This window comes from Danio aesculapii, chromosome 4 (genome assembly GCF_903798145.1).
Source record: "Danio aesculapii chromosome 4, fDanAes4.1, whole genome shotgun sequence".
Classification (NCBI taxonomy): domain Eukaryota; kingdom Metazoa; phylum Chordata; class Actinopteri; order Cypriniformes; family Danionidae; genus Danio; species Danio aesculapii.
The window spans coordinates 8,036,846-8,053,953 of NC_079438.1; the positions used below are offsets into that span (position 1 = coordinate 8,036,846).

At 40.1% G+C, this 17,108-nt stretch overlaps 1 non-coding gene and 1 pseudogene across 1 annotated transcript; one reads left to right on the plus strand and one right to left on the minus strand.

The window, feature by feature from the left end:
• Window positions 1-3,273: 3,273 nt before the first annotated feature.
• On the plus strand, window positions 3,274-3,355 carry trnas-uga (transfer RNA serine (anticodon UGA)). Its single transcript has one exon. It is a non-coding gene; the product is annotated as a tRNA-Ser (tRNA).
• Window positions 3,356-13,830: 10,475 nt separating this feature from the next.
• LOC130222220 (oocyte zinc finger protein XlCOF15-like) lies at window positions 13,831-15,516 on the minus strand (annotated as a pseudogene).
• Window positions 15,517-17,108: the final 1,592 nt, after the last annotated feature.

Sequence of the window (17,108 nt, forward strand, 5' to 3'; positions counted from 1 at the left end):
CCTTCATACATCTGTCTATCTACCCGCTGCTCTTCCTCCTCCTCCTCTTTCCCCATCCAACATTCACATTTATTTAAAACCTTATTACAATCCGGGCACTTCACCGCATCACAATCCCTTGCGAAATGCCCCCTTTCCTCACACTTAAAACACTTAAAATCTGGACAGTCTTTCACCACATGATCTGGGCTCATGCACAGCCTGCAAGTTTTCACCTGATGGCTGTGCATCACCCTTAAGTATTGTGGTCCTTCTGCTGTCTCTATTCTTGTGCTGTACGGAAGGGGCGCCACTTCTTTGGGGAATCTGGTTTTAACAAACCTCGTCCCATCTTCAATATCTGTGCCCGGATAAAACCTTCTTTTAATTTTTGAAATGGGACAAACTCCCCAATGATCCAATTTCTCTAAAATATCTATATCAGCAACATAGACAGGTAGATGCATGAAGGAGACAACATAATCTCGATTTTGTAGCCTCTTTACTGTACAGTTTATCCCTTTAATAGTCAATCCGTCTGTTAACACATCAGCATCTTCCTCTCTTTCAAGTGTTACTTCATATTCCTTGTTTTGTTTTGGTCTTACAGCCAAAAACTTTCCATCCCCAATTCTCTCCGTCACTGCTTTAATTAAATCTATTGCTCTCGCCTCTGTTGTTTGTCCCATATCCACTGTTACAGTTGCTTCTTTTAGATAAATCCTTTTCCTTGCTTCCTTCTCCGATCGGTTTGTTTCTCGTTGTCGTCTGTCCAGTCCATTGTCATTTACCTTCTCAAATCCGTCCACCATTGCCAGGTCTGTCACCGTAGATCCGTCCATTGCAAAATAGGAATAAAAAACACTCCTCCCGAACAGCTCATGCTGCTGGGAGGATAAACTAAACAAACTCAAAAAAAGTTTAACAAAAATGTATTTGAGTCAAAAATAAAACTAAACAGAAGAAAATGTGGTGAGCCTCTCTCACCAACTGCAGCCAAACACTTCCTGGAATGTACCACTATCACACATGCACAGGGGGGTATGGCCGTAAGCGAGAGCAGCCATCAAGAGTTGGCTATTTAAAAAGCCAGTGCCAGCTGACTGCCCTGGGGGCCCTCCATTTTCAAAGACGTATGACTGAGAGTGACACTCCAGCGGCTGTCCCGTGGCTCACCGTGATCGTATAGTGGTTAGTGCTCTGCGTTGGGGCCGCAGCAACCCCGCTTCAAATCAGGGTCACGGCAGGCTTTTCAAGGTGGCATTGGCATTGCACTCTGTGATGCCATCCGTAATCTCCAGCCTCCTTTTGGTGCAGGCTGTGCTAATGGCACGTCCTGAATGTTTACGTTTCCTAAAGTGTGGAAGACTAGGGATTCGATATGAGCAACGGGACCTTTGATGCCAGCATGCTGTGTAGGTAAGCGTTGATCGAGTCACGCTTCTAAGGCATGGAAGGAATGGTTAAGTGTCCATTTATTGCCACAACAACAGAAAGACCTTCTGCAGTTGTCATTGATCTTTTTAATGTCTCCCACATGACATGGAGTCCAAACTACTGTGTTTTAGACAGACTTTTAATTTGAGGGTCCAGGGATCAAGTCCCTGCTCGGGCGTGTAAGGCTCTTCTTGTGGAGCCGCAGCTTTTGCCAGTGAGCTATTGCTTGCTGAAAGTTTCAGCTGAATGCACAACACGTGTACTAGGCATGAGGACATGGAGAGCACAGGCAGTCTTGTAGTTGCGGCCGAGTCGTTAAGGTGGTGCATTAGAAATCCACTGGGGTCTTCTCGCGCTGGTTCGAGTCCTGCCAACCATGTGCGCTTCCTCTTCCTTTTTAAACTTGCAACAGTCATCAAATGTTTGCAATTCCAGCATTACTTGGGAAAAGCGTCGTGCTGGTAGGAGGAGAAAATCAACAGCTTGCGCTCACCGAACCGAAAGGGGCAAATCAGAGGAAGGAACATACCGCACAGAGGGCACAACGGCTGTCCGGTAACTCGCCGTGATCGGATTGTGGTTAGTACTCTGCATTGTGGCCGCAGCAACCACGATTCGGATCCTGGTCACGGCAGGCTTCCTTACGGTGACATTGGCGTCACGCCCCCCTCTTGCCACCTGTTTTGTACAGCCCACTTTTTAGTGCACGAAGCAACTCTGACACGTCAGAAGCACTTAAATCTAAGCTAATGCCCCAGTGATCCCGGATAACTTAGTCGGTAGAGCGTCAGACTTTTCGTCTGACGTTCCTGGGTTCAAGTCCCTGTTTGGGCGTGTAAGACAACTTTTGTAGAGCGTGGAGGATTCGGACTCATACCTTCCTATCCATCTCAGCATGAATCAACGTTTATCCTTTCCTCACCATCTTGTTTCTCATTATTTTTATATAATTATTTGATTGTTTGAATGATTAATTAACTTTAAATTGATTTTAACTAATGAGTAAGTTAACACATTGCTTAACATAAGAATGTTCAGTGCGTTTGCCTGTCTCTTTATAACTTTTTCAGGAGCCACCAAACTAGTTCAGAGGTCACAGAGACCTTGAGTGGAGCTGAGGGCTGAGGACCGGAAGCAACTGTCTCCATTGTTATTTCTATGAGTTAATACTATCTAAAATGTCTTAAGAGATTTTGCTGTTTTTACGGTTAATTCTTTTAAGGTGATTCTACCTTTTATTCAAGATAGACTTTGTGTGGTAAGGATATAACTGCCTGAATGTAGATTATACCGGTTTTTAACCAGTTTTGATAAAGACGGCTGAGACTACACTCAGCCTCGGATAAGAAACAGATTATACTTTAAGTGTGTATGTTCTATTTGATTGTGGATCCGTTTCACAGGTCTGGAGTCAGCTCCAAACAGTCTAGTGGATGTCTGACGTTTATGCTTGAGATACTGTTCAGAATTGAACGCACGCACCCCACGTGGAAATTTTCCTAGTCTATCTGTGTTTTATCCAATCAGGTTAGAACACCTATATGCGGGATGCAGTTAATGACCTTATGTGAGAGTATAATTGTTATTGATTTGTGATTGTAAGCAGAGCGGCCTAGGAAGTCATGGCGAGTGTTGAAGCTGGCTTCTGCTGATGTAACTGCAAACCATCTTCAGTAAACTTTATTTATTTATTTATTTAAATCTCTGACTCCGGCTCTTCTTCGTCTGACAGACTGGTCATTCTTTGGGTTAAACTGCATACCATCCCTACAAGCGACATCTATTGCTGGTGAGCTCTTGCTTGCTCTACATGTCATCGGGCAGCACAACCAATGCGCCAGGCAAGAGCACAGCTTCGTAGTCGTGGCTGAGTGGTTAAGGCAATGGACTTGAAATCCATTGGGGGCTCCCCGTGCAGTTTCGAATCCTGCTGACTACATCCAGGCTGCGCGCAAGATTTAGTTTGCGACTTTCCTTGATTGTTTGCAACTCCAGTGTTTCTTGGGAAAAGGGATGTGCTGGTAGGGAAAAGCGACAAAAATAAAACCACAGCGCGTGCCAGCTGACTGCCCTGGGGGCCCTCCATTTTCAAAGATGTATGACAGAGAGTGAGGCTCCAGCGGCTATCCCGTGGCTTGCCGTGATCGTCTAGTGGTTAGTACTCTGCGTTGTGGCCGCAGCAACTCCGGTTCGAATCAGGGTCTCGGCAGGTTTTTCAGGGTGGCATAGGCGTTGCGCTCTGTGATGCCGTCTGTAATCTCCAGCCTCCTTTTGGTGCAGGCTGTGCTAATGGCACGTCCTGAATGTTTACGTTTCCTAAAGTGTGGAAGACTAGGGATTCGATATGAGCAACGGGACTTTTGATGCCAGCATGCTGTGTAGGTAAGCGTTGATCGAGTCACGCTTCTAAGGCATGGAAGGAATCGTTTCAATGGTTAAGTCTCCATTTATTGCCACAACAACAGAAAGACCTTCTGCAGTTGTCATTGATCTTTTTAATGTCTCCCACATGACATGGAGTCCAAACTACGGTGTTTTACTGATGTCTACACCTACAACAACCATAAACCCAACCTCACAGTAACCCGTTGTGTTTTAGCAACATCTACACCAACCACAAGTCTAAACCCCACCTCACGGTAAACTTTTGTGTACCGTAAAGGTCTGCGCCGACCACAACCCTAAACCTTGCTTACTTGCAAGGCACTGCCGTGGAGCCTGAATAGCTCAGTCGGTAGAACATCAGACTTTTAATCTGAGCGTCCAGGGTTCAAGTCTCTGCTCGGGCGTGTAAGGCTCTTCTTGTGGAGCTGCAGCTTTTGCCAGTGAGCTATCACTTGCTGAAAGTTTCATCTGGATGCACAACACGTGTACTTGCAACAGCAATCATTTTTTTGCAATTCCAGCGTTACTTGGGAAAAGCATTGTGCTGGTAGGAGGAGGAAAAACAACAGTGTGTGCTCACTGAACAGAAAGGGGCATATCACAGGCAGGAACATACCACACAGGGGCCACAACGGCTGTCCGGTAACTCGCCGTGATCGTATTGTGGTAAGGACTCTGCATTGTGGCTGCAGCAATCCTGCATTGAATCTGTGTCATGGCTGGATTCCTTACGGTGACATTGGCATCACGCCCCCCTCTTGCCACCTGTTTTGTACAGCCCACTTTTTAGTGCACGCTGCATCTTTGACAGGTCACAAGCTAATCTGAGCTAATGCCCCAATGACCCCAGATAACTCAGTCGGTAGAGCGTCAGACCTTTCATCTGACGATCCAGGGTTCAACTCCCTGTTTGGGCGTGTAAGCCACCTTTTGTAGAGCGTGGAGGATTCTGATTTATACCGTCCTATCCATCTCAGCATGAATCAACGTTTATCCTTTTCTCATCATCTTGTTTCTCATTATTTTTATATAATTATTTGATTATTTGAATGAGTATTTAACTTTGAATTGATTTTAACTAATGAATAAGATAACACATTGCTTAATATAAGAATGTTCAGTGCGTTTGCCTGTCTCTTTTTAACTTTTTCAGGAGCCAGTGAAGTGCTGGAGGAAATTTGTGAGGTAGAAAACTCTAAACTAATAGTATGTGGGGATTTCAATGCTCATAGCTCATTGTGGGGAAGTACAAAAACAGATAGCAACGGGGGTATCATAGAGGAGATAATGGATGATAAACAATTAGTGTGTTTAAATGATGGAAGAGCCACAAGATATGATGTTACTCATGGTATGGAATCAGCAATTAATCTTACTTTTGTTACACAGCAACTGGCAGGAACGTGTGTATGGGAAGTAAGCAATAATACAATGGACAGTGATCATTATCCAATTTTAAGAAATTTAAAATGTCGTTTTAGAAGATAATTGGGCTATAAGATGGAAAACGAGAAAAGCTAATTGGGAACTGTTCAGTTTCAAAGCAAGCTGTAAACTAATTTAGGGCATGCCGAACACGAGTAACAATGTTGAGGAATTAAACAATATGATTACAAGCATAATACATGAGTCAGCAGAAGTAATAGGTAAAACATCAGGGGCTAGGAGAAAGAACATGGTACCATGGTGGACAGATGAGTGCAGAAGTGCAGTTAAAAATAGAAACAAAATCTTCAAAGTTGTAAAGTTAAATCATACTTTTGACAATTTAATGGAATATAAAAGAGCACAGGCAAAAACCAAGAGAAACATTAAAGAAGCCAAAAGGAAATACTGGAGAGATTATTGCAGCAATATTGGGACAGAAATACACATTAAGGAGATCTGGGGAATGATTAGAATGGAATTTTCTCTACCGATATTAAGAAATAACGGAATTGAAGCAATTACTAATGAAGACAAAGCTGATATGCTTGCAAAAGGTTTTGTAAAGAAACATAGTTCACAGAATTTCTCACATGAGGAGCTAAATAATAGAAATAGGATAATTGAAGAAAATAAAGAAGCTTTGGCGAAATAAGATGTAGAGGAGAGCCGATTAGAAGCAAATTTCACACTGTTTGAATTAAAGAGAGTCCTGATAGGAGTTAAAAACACATCACCAGGGAAAGATGGAATAAGCTACAAAATGATTGAACAACTCTCTGATGGAGCAAAAACCTTAATAGTCGATCTTTATAATAAAATTTGGGAAAAGGGACAGTTGCCCAGCGTATGGAAACACTCAGTAATAATCCCAATAGGAAAACCTAGCAAAGATAAATCAGAAATCACAAGTTATAGACCTATAGCCTTAACATCCAACTTATGTAAACTTATGCAGAGAATGATAGTCAAAAGGTTAATGTATTATTTAGAAAGCAGGGGAATAATTACACCTTATCAGAGTGGGTTCCGCAATGGAAGAACAGCAATGGATCCGGTTTAGAAAGTTTAGAAAACGAAATTAGAAAGGCACAAGTAAATAGAGAATCCGTCTTGGCAACCTTTTTCAACATAGAGAAGGCGTATGATTTGCTATGGAAAGAGGGATTGTTAATTAAACTGAATAATATGGGCGGAGGTGGTAAAATGTTTAATTGTATTAAAGATTTTTTAATGGGAAGAACTATAGAAGTTAGAATAGGGAACAGGACATCAGGCACATATTCAATAGAAAATGGCACTCCACAAGGAAGTGTGTGTAGCCCAGTTCTTTTTAATATAATGAAAAATTATGTTTTTGATGGAGTGGAACATAAGATTACCAGAACACTATATGCAGATGATGGTGCATTATAGGTAAGGGGCCGCAGTATTGATAACTTACAGAACAAAAAGATGGTCATTGGAGTGGGGATTTGATCTATCAGTGGAAAAACTCAATTTATTTGTTTTTCCAAAAAACAAAAAAACAAAAAAAAAAAAAAAACGAAATAAACCTTAAACTATATAGACAACATCTTAAACAAGCTAGTGATATAAGATATCTAGGGGTATGGTTTGACTATAAGCTTACCTTCAAAAATCACGTTCAGAATATGATAGATACATTTTTAAGAAAGCAATTAAAGTAAGTAAGCAATTAATATACTAAAATGTTTGGCAGGATATAATTGGGGGGCAACAGGGTCATCTTTGAGAAAGATATACATTGCCATAGTTCGTTCAGTATTTGATTATGGAAGTGTAGTGTATAAATCAGCAACAAAAACCACATTAGCTGAACTTGACAGGATGCAGGCCAAAGCACTTCGAATATGTTGCGGAGCTTTTAGAACCTCTCCAATCCCAGCATTGCAGGTTAAAACAGGCAAGATGCCATTAAATCTCAGGAGATTACAACTCTCTTTAACATATTGGGTAAATCTAAAAGGACAAGAAGCTGCACACCCCACAAAAATGGTGTTAAATGAATGTTGGGAATATGGTCGCACTAATAGTAGAAGCTTTGGATGGAACAGTAGCAAAGAGGCAGAAGACATGGGGATCAGTAATATCTCTTGTAGCAAAAATAACTATACGAGTACAATTCCACCTTGGATGTTTTGTTTTCCTGTAGTAAATCTGGAAATAAAGAATGTAATTAAGTCAAAAGGACATTGTCAAAATGTTAATCAGTATTTAGAAATAATGTATAATGAAACAGTACAAATATATACAGATGCATCAAAAGAATCAACTGGTAAAACTAGAGCGGCAATATACATTCCCAAATATAGAACTAAAATACAAAAATGAACCTCAAATCACCTCTCCAGTCAGGGAATCAAACCCCGGTCTTCCGCGTGACAGGCGGCAATACCGTCCACTATACTAACAAAGATCTGCGCAGTTAGAGCACTTGTTCTCACCCCACACAGATCAGCAATGTATTAATTAAAGACCTTGGCTGACAGCAAGAGGAGGGTAGAAAACTGGGCTTGGATAGTTTTTCTTCATTATTAATCCTTGCTTCTTCATCAGTCAGTGCATCACAAAGGAGAATGTTATTTTGTTTATGTTTTGCAGCAAACAAAGCACGCCATTCATTCTTACACATTGCCCAGCTTTTACTCCACAAAATGTCAGCTTGCCCTTTCATGAGCTGCATCCTGTCAACCCTTGCAATGACATTCAAACCGGGGGAGCTCATTACAGTGAATACTGAGTGACAGAACATAAGAACTCCACTACTGCAGTACTGCACTATTAAGTGAAGTTATCGACCTCATTTTTTTGGTGCGGCTGTACCCTTGAACGCTTTATCCAACCTCAACGCCAGAAAGAGATGGGATATATACTGGACAGGTTTTTTTTTTGCCCACACAAAGAACTCCTTGGTTGAAAGCTTTCATTTTCTACACTTCTGTGAGAAGATGTCCACAAGTGTTGGCAATATAGTGGTGAGCATAACTGGCTTCTGAAGGATTCAGATTTATACCTTTCAATCCATCTCAGAATGGATCAACGATTTTTTCAACTATACCTTTTTGCATCCTCCTGTTTCTCATTATCTTTAATAAATGTGATTATTTGATTATTTAAATGAGTATTTAACTTTGAAATGATTTTAACTAATGAATAAGTTAACACACTGCTCTATGTAAGAATAATCAGTGCATTTGCCCGTCTCTGTGTAACTTTTTCAGGAACCACCAAACTAGGTCAGAGGTCACGGAGACCTCGAGTGGAACTGAGGGCTGAGGACTGGAAGCAACTGTCTCCATTGTTATTTCTATAAGTTAATACTATCTAAAATGTCTAAAGTGATTTTGCTATATTTACAGTTAATTATTTTAAAGCGATTCTACTTTTTATTCAAGATAGACTTTGTGTAGTAAGGATATAACTGCCTGAATGTAGATTATACCGGTTTTTAACCAGTTTTGATAAAGAGGTCTGAGAGTACATTCAGCCTTTGGTAAGAAACAGATTATACTTTAAGTGTGTGTGTTCTATTTGATTGTGGATCCATTTCACATGTCTGGAGCAAGATTACAATAGTTTTGGATTTTTCATTAGTTTCTATTTAATTTTGACTTTGTTTTCAAATGTAGTTAGTTTTAATTCGTTTGATTGGGAGATTAACGAGTTTTTATTAGTTTCTATATTTTGAAATGACTTAGTTTTAATTTAGTTTTTATTAGTTTCAGTATTAGTTTTAGTTTTTTTTTCTAAATGAGGATATTTGTTAGGTGCAAGATTCAAAATCAGCAAAATAAATATTGTATAATAAAAACTCAGCCATACATTTTTTGAAACCTGTATTCAGAGGATACATGAACACTATCATCTACCACTACCATCTACCCATCCTCAAATTCAAATACAACAGCCCACAAGACAGCAGCCTTAAGTACAATATGTGTGCAGGGCTGATTCTGATGTTAGATACACAGTAGTGATGGGAAGTTCAGATATTTATAGCGGATGTTAGGACCAGGGGCGTAGCAACCGGGGGGGACGGGGGGGACACGTCCCCCTCACTTTTTGGAAACAGGTTACTCTGTCCCCCGACTGGCCCACATGTTTTATTTGACCTAGCGGCCGCAAGTGTTCTCTGATTTGTTACTTGATTTGAGTGAACGATCACTCAGCCAATCACACCGCGAATCTCTTGAGCGTCTGCCACGAGCTTCATTCATACACTTTGCAGTCAAAGACAGGTATGACGCGGAAGGGAGCAACAACTACAGCTGGGTAAATCACTAACGTTACAGAATCCTACTTTTGTTCCGTTTCGAAGTGAGAACCGTAAAGTCCCTGGTGCTGGTTTCTTGTCTGGCGCTGAGCCAGAGAAAGACAGCGGGGTTAAGTTGGTTTTGTTTTCGGTTTTCCTGACACATTCAGTGACAGACGGCATTAACTAAAAAACCTCTTACCCAAAAAAGATCTAAACTGTATTCCCTACAAAAAGACAAAGCAGGTTATGTTTCACAGCTGTCTTTCTTTTTTTCGCTTGATATTACGAGCACTGCTTGAGCAGTCGCAATATGCGTTTAGCCAGAGAGAGCTCGCGCTGACCTAAGCTCTCAGTAAGGGACCGTCGGAAAAGTGCTTCTTTTTTTCGTTTTTTTTTCTTCTTCCTAAAACAAGACCAACTTAATTCTGCAGAGAAAGACGTGTTATATTATCACAATTATGCAGCCTTTTTTACGGCCTATTGCTTAATTTATGATTTAGACATGTAAATACAGACAAGTACTAGTAAAACAAGAACTTTAGTGTTTGTAAAATGCACAAGGAAGTCTAACAATCCATTAAAATATAATTTGCAGATGTGTTTTAATCATATCAGATACACATACTGAAAGTAACTATTATTATAGTTCACCAACCACTTACTTGCATGTATTTGGGGAGTAATTGGTGAATTTACGTGTTGAATCCTGCGTGTTCTGCTTTTATGAATGACGCATCGGCCGCAAGTACACATGGATGTCCATCTCACGTTATCTAAGTAGTATCAACTTGCAATTTTGCAATTGCATTGTAGTATTTAAAAATATTTTCACACAGAGAAATGCTTAATTTAAATGTGTGTGGTTCTGTTTATTTATTGTTATTATTAATATTTTGTAATTATTTTAGAATTTTGGTTAAAAGATTATTAAATAAACTTTATTGCTAATAAATCATTAATCACTTTTGGGTGACCATAAAGCTGTCCCCCCACTTTTAAAATGGCTGTTACGCCCCTGGTTAGGACTCAACATTATGAAGTCAGCAATAGTAATTTCAGTCAATTAAAACATCACCATGATCTGAAAAATGTCTTACAGTAAAGTTTTGCAACCCAACTGAAGCATGATGCACCTATTTAAACTCCATTACGCAGTTGTTGAAGTTTAGTTCTGTCACAGCAGGCTGTTTGTACTGTTTGTGCTTGGTTCACTGAATCACGCATACGCAGTTTTCTCGGTTAACCACTTCTCAAATTTGATCTTAGTGTAATGTCACTGTTCTAATAACTTAATAAGAGTATATATTGGATTATTTTGAGTTAGAGGGGGTATTAGGCTTGTTAAAAAGTAAATAGTTTGTGGATGAGTGCTTACTGGAGACGTGAATCGTTTCAAATGATTCAGTTCGATTAGGTGAACTAGTTCGATTAGGTGAACTAGTTCAACCGGTTCACTAGGAAGATCTGGTTAAAAAGATTCATTCGCGATACAGAGATAAAACCCATTATTGGTCACAAACGTGTTAAAGTAATAGTTTTAAGTCTCTGTATTTAATGCTATCACCGTGCTGCTGTGATGTCCACTCGTTGTTTTTGTCGCGGGAGCAACAGCGAGGATGACTGGAGGAGAACCAGCTCGTTCTGGCCAATGGCAGCAGGACTACAGACTCTGATGTGCCGTACGGGTCAAAAACCTGCAGCGACGAGTAAATAGATTTACTTCTAAAAGGCTTACAGTAAGATTATGTAGTAAATACATTTACAAATACAAAAATGAAGGAGGTTTTTGCTATAATTTTAGTTAGTTTCAGTTAGTTTTATATGTACACAATACAGTTTCAGTTAGTTCTAGTTTTTTGAAAAAATCGTTTTTATTTTTATTTCAGTTAACGACAATTATTTAACATTTTAGTTTTTGTTTTTTCGTTCGTTTTCATTAACTATAATAACCTTGGTCTGGAGTCAGCTCTAAATAGTCTAGTGGATGTCTGACGTTTATGCTTAAGATATTGTTCAGAATTGTACGCATGCACCCACGTTGAAATTTTCCTAGTCTATCTGTGTTTTAACATCAGGTTAGAACACCTATATGTGTGACGCAGTTAATGACGTTATGTGAGAGTATAATTGTTATTGATTTGTGATTGTAAGCAGAGCGGGCTAGGAACTAATTTTCCAGTGTTGAAGCTGGCTTCTGCTGATGAAACTGCAAACTATCTTCAGTAAACTTTATTTATTTATTTGAATCTCTGACTCCAGCTCTTCTTCATCTAACAGACTGGTCATTCATTGGGTTAAACTATATACCATCCATACATCAGAAATTCAATTGTTGATTTTAACAACTAAATTGCTGCTAGTAAAAATTGGTTTGTCCTCCACACACATCCCCTCCACTGTTACATTCTCTCTTCCCTCACACACAGTTTTCCCTTCTTGATGTAAATAATGCAGCAGAAACACTCTGTTCCACTTTAACATCCTGCCTAGGTGAGATGTGAGAAAAGGTGACCAGTGAGGTGAGAAAATACAGACCAGTCTCTCTCTTGTTCTATTTATTACCAAAACACTACAAAGGGCTGTTTTCAACTAAGTTTCCAAATTTTTAACTCACATCAAACTGCCTAAAGGATATTGGCTTGGAAAAAAAATCACTAATCTGCTTACATCACCTTCCCTGCAACTCCACACATTCAACACAATTTCTCAATCCAGCTGGGATCATCCCACATTACCCCATGTAGTTTGGTAAATAACCTTAGGGTGACTCTGGATGATCAGTTGTCCTTTAAAGAGGACATTGCTAACACAGCTCCATCATGCAGATCTGCACTTTTCAACATCAGAAAAATCAGGCCCTTCTTAACAGATCATGCTGCACAACTTTTAGTGCAAACTCTTGTCATTTCAAGGCTGGACTCCTAAAGTTCTCTTCTAGTTGGACTCCCATCCTGCACCCTTAATCCTCTACAGATTCTCCAGAATGCTGCAGCTCATCTGGTCTTCAAAATGCTCTCGGACACTGCATCGCCACACAATCGGGTCGCAAAGAACTTTCCATGCAACACCGAAACCGCAAAAAAACTTCTGCAAATCGACTCGCAACAGAGTCTGTCACCCCGATAACCCAGGACAACTTCCACTTACAAGCGAGTCAATCCCAAGGATGTCACTGAAGCAGAGTCACCAACCAATCAGGAACGCAGTGTTTCGTCATGGCCAGTCGGCGAAAGAATCTTAAACAAATGTTGTCTCTTGCTAATCTGGTGCACATTGATCTTAAGCAGTTACAGATAAGCCAAACCTCTGCTTTTGTGGTTTCTCAGGTGTTATTCTAAGATCTAGTAATAAGAGGTAAAATTAATTTTGGACGGTTGTCAACTTTTTTTGTCTCAATTTTGCACAAGCACCAGAATTGAGAACCACTGCTCTGAGGTACTCAAAATAACAAACTATCATACTCAAAATGAACTGCATTCCTAAAGTTACTTCTCTACTTCAGTATATCCCTGTAAATATTTCTTTACAATATTTAAAACAGTTTGATAATTTAGTCAATTAATTTGTCTGGAACAATAAGCACCCTAGGTGGCATAGGAGTACATCGCAACAGCCAGTTGATGAAATAGGGTCAGGGCTTCCTGAGCAATTATTTCATTATTACGCCTTCAGTCTAAGACATCTCGCGCACTGGTCCATCCCTCCTGAGAGAGCTCCATCTTGGTTTATAGTTCAACAAGCCATCCTACTTCCCCTTCCACCACTACAATGTCTATCCATCCATCTATTTATTCACTTTATTTTGTAAATGTGTTATTTTTGAGGCTGATCGCAGAAATATAATTATTTTTACTGACATAATTTTAGGTGCAGGCTAGGACTGTCTCTGCCATTTGCAGATAACGTTGTCCAGAGAAAGAAACAGCACCTAAGTCAGAAACCATGGTGCTTGACCTGAAAAAGGTGGCCATCTCCAGTTTAAAGGAGAGTCCTTACCCCAAATGGAGTTCAAGTATCTGCCTTTTTTTTTCTCAAGAGGAATGGAATGTGAGATTTAAAGATGGATCTGTACAGCGGCAGCAGTAATGCAGATGATGTGATTGTCTGTTGTGGTGAAGGAGCTGAGACGAAAGGCAATGTTCTCCATTTCTTGCTCAATCTAGGTTCCTACTCACACCTGTGCTCATGACTGAAAGGACAAGATGTCGGATACAACTGGACACATTTTACAAAGTGTTATGACCCGCTTGTTTGAGTTGCACCATAAAAGAGAGATGAGCCAACAAAATAGCCTGAATACAAATTATTTATTATAAAGTGTTACTCATAGAACAATCAATCAAAGCAACCAACAAATGTCTAGGGATAATAATGTAGATAAAGAACTTAGGATATAATCACAGCAACACTTTAACTACATGATACAAGTAATCCGCACCTGTACAATCACTTGCAAAGAGATTTTAAGCCGCAGAGGTGCTGTTTGCCAGATGTTTATGAAACTGTTCTTCTCTCAGCCGCCATCAATGTGTTTACGGTAAACGCGAGGAACGCAACACATTTACAACGCGACCTACTGCAGTGTAGGAGTGCTGGAAAACAGTATATCGTCACTCAGCCTTTTCAAACATTATTCAGACATGAAACATCCTGTGCACATGAGAAAATGTTTTGCTGCATTCATGTCATGTGTGCAACTTTTTGTCCATGTGTTTGTTAAGCTGCGCCGAATGAGCGAAACTCTGTAGACACTGATCAGATCTGTACAGTTTCTCTCCAGTGTGAATCCTCTTTTGTGTTTTTAGATGTGTTAATTGATTAAACCTCTTGTAATAGTGTGAACACTTGTACTGTCTCTCCAGTGTGAAACATCTGGTGCAGTTTCAATTTTGGAGCTGTAATAAAAGTCTTCTCACACTCAAAGCACATATACTCTTTCACACCAGTGTGGATCTTCATGTGTTCATTAAGGTTTGCTGATCGGTTGAAACTCTTCCCACACTGAGTGTATGTAAATGCTCCAGTGAGGGTCTTCATGTGTTTATTAAGGTCTGAGGAGTTGCTGAAACTCATCCCACGCCAAAGCTGGAGTCACACTAGAGTTTGAGCATGCGAAATTCTGTTGTACGGCACTGCGAAAAAGGGCAGGATTAAACAAGATGATTAGATATTAAAAAAAGTGAGCAATTGGTCCATATTTTACATTTCTGTCCAGAGAGGTCATGTTTTGATCTTCGATTGGTCTCACACAGTCAAGTAAAGCGATTTCGCAGGTCAGAGTTCACCAAGCTTGAACTTTGCAATGCAGTGAACAGCGAAACTTGCATTTTCGGTCTGACGCATTCGTGTGCGTATGAATGGAAGTCTATGGGGAGAAAAGTCTAGTGTGGCTGCAGCTTAGGTGCAAGTGAATGGTATCTCTGAATGGTGTGGCTCATCATGTGTTTATTAAGGGGTGATGATCGGCTGAAACTCTTCCCACACTGAGTGCATGTGAATGGTTTCTCTCCGGTGTGGATCACTGTGTGTTCATTTAGGTGTGATGAGCGTCTGAAACTCTTCCCACACTGAGTGCATGTAAATGGTTTCTCTCCAGTGTGGGTCTTCGTGTGTTTATTAAGGTCTGATGAGTTGCTGAAACTCTTCCCACACTGAGTGCATGTGAATGGTTTCTCTCCAGTGTGAATCCTCATGTGTAGATTAAGGGATGATGAGCGGATGAAACTCTTCCCACACTGAGTGCATGTGAATGGTTTCTCTCCGGTGTGGATCATCATGTGTTGATTAAGGTGTGATGATTGGCTGAAACTTTTCCCACACTGAGTGCATGTGAATTGTTTCTCTCCAGTATGGATCCTCGTGTGTATATTAAGGGATGATGAGCGGATGAAACTCTTCCCACACTGAGTGCATGTGAATGGTTTCTCTTCAGTGTGAATCATCATGTGTAGATTAACGTGTTTTGAGCAGCTGAAACTCTTCCCACACTGAGTGCATGTAAATGGTTACTCTCCAGTGTGAATCATCATGTGAATCTTAAGATTGCTTTTTCTTCCAAAACTCTTTCCACACTGGCTGCAGGTGAAACGATTCTCATATTTCCTTTTTAAAATACCATCAGTCTCTAAATGAGCTTTTTCCTCAATTTTGACATGATGTTCCTCTTCTTTATTCCCCTCATTCACTTCAATTAGGTCTGAAATACATAAATAAAACATTAGTTTTCATTAAGTCTTAAAAATTCTCATCAAAAGCTGAAAAGTGAAAAGACACTGAAAACATTGGCTACACACACTGTAATTTTGATGCACATTAAATGTAAAATAAATTACATCATATTTTGTTCGGTCCACTAACATGTACACATTTAAGCAGATTCCATTTATCTTTATTTATCTAGTGCTTTTACAATGTAAATTGTGTCAAAGCCCTTTAACATAGAAGTTATAGTAAATTGAAACTGTGTCAGTCCAGTTTTCAGCGTTTCTTACATAATTGATTATGAAAGTCATTTGGTCATATTGACAAGACACAGATTTGAAAGCTGTAAATGGCCTATTTTTATTCATGAATATTCATTATTACAACAAAATGTTTTTCTAAAATGTGTAAAGCAGACAGGGAATACTTATTCATTCTGTGCCTGATTGGTGAATGCATCAGAAAAAAAGTTCTGGGGTAATAGCTGAACAAACAGCTGAATATTTGCCTCACAGACATGAGACATACCTGTACAGTTTCTGCATAAAGGCTGGAATGTACACCTTTCCCCTTGTTGGGTCAATTTCATCCATTCTAGATTCAAAACTTTCTCTGTGTTTTAGCAAACGGACTGATATTTGGGGACATCTTATTTTGACATATTCTGGGAAAATGCTTTGAAAGAATAAAAAAAAAACTCAATACACTGGGCAAATCTACTCCCTTTTCGTTATATTCATGGCTGTTTTTTATCCATTGGCATCTATTATAACAACATTTTTTTGATTGCAAAACCATGACAGCATATAATCATGCATTTATGATTGTTGGTGTTCCCCTACATAAGGGAACTTCTACGAGTGTCTGTATAAACAGAATTTGGGAGTGCTTTAGAGGACCAATCACTTCTGAAGATATGAAAACGGGCCAATGAAATGCTAATTGAATTGGCGGAGCTTAGCTCCACAGCTGAAACTGATGAGCCAATTAGGGCTATATCAGTCGGCTTCTGGAGCCAGCCCATCAGAATTGTTGCTTCAGACCCGATCTGAGACTGAAGGACCCTTCTGCTGAGCTGACTTCCAACATTGAAGAAAGCATTACCTTCAGCAGTGCGGGGGAAGATGTTCTAGCGGCGGTCGAGCTGGGTTTCCCATCCCCTTGGCGTTTCGCTGGTGACCTGAAAGAACAGTTTTCTGAAAGAGCAGAATTCCCAAAGAGAGCACACGGCCGTGCAGCGCGTCTTTTTAAAGATGTCGTTTCGACCGTGCGTTACTGGATGCGGTGGTTTCCTTGCCCCTGATGACAGGCGCGAGTATCTGTCACATGCTTGGGGGGTCCAACATGTTGATGTGGTGCTCGCGGACAGTCCTTGTCCGCATTGCGATGGCTTGACTGTTGC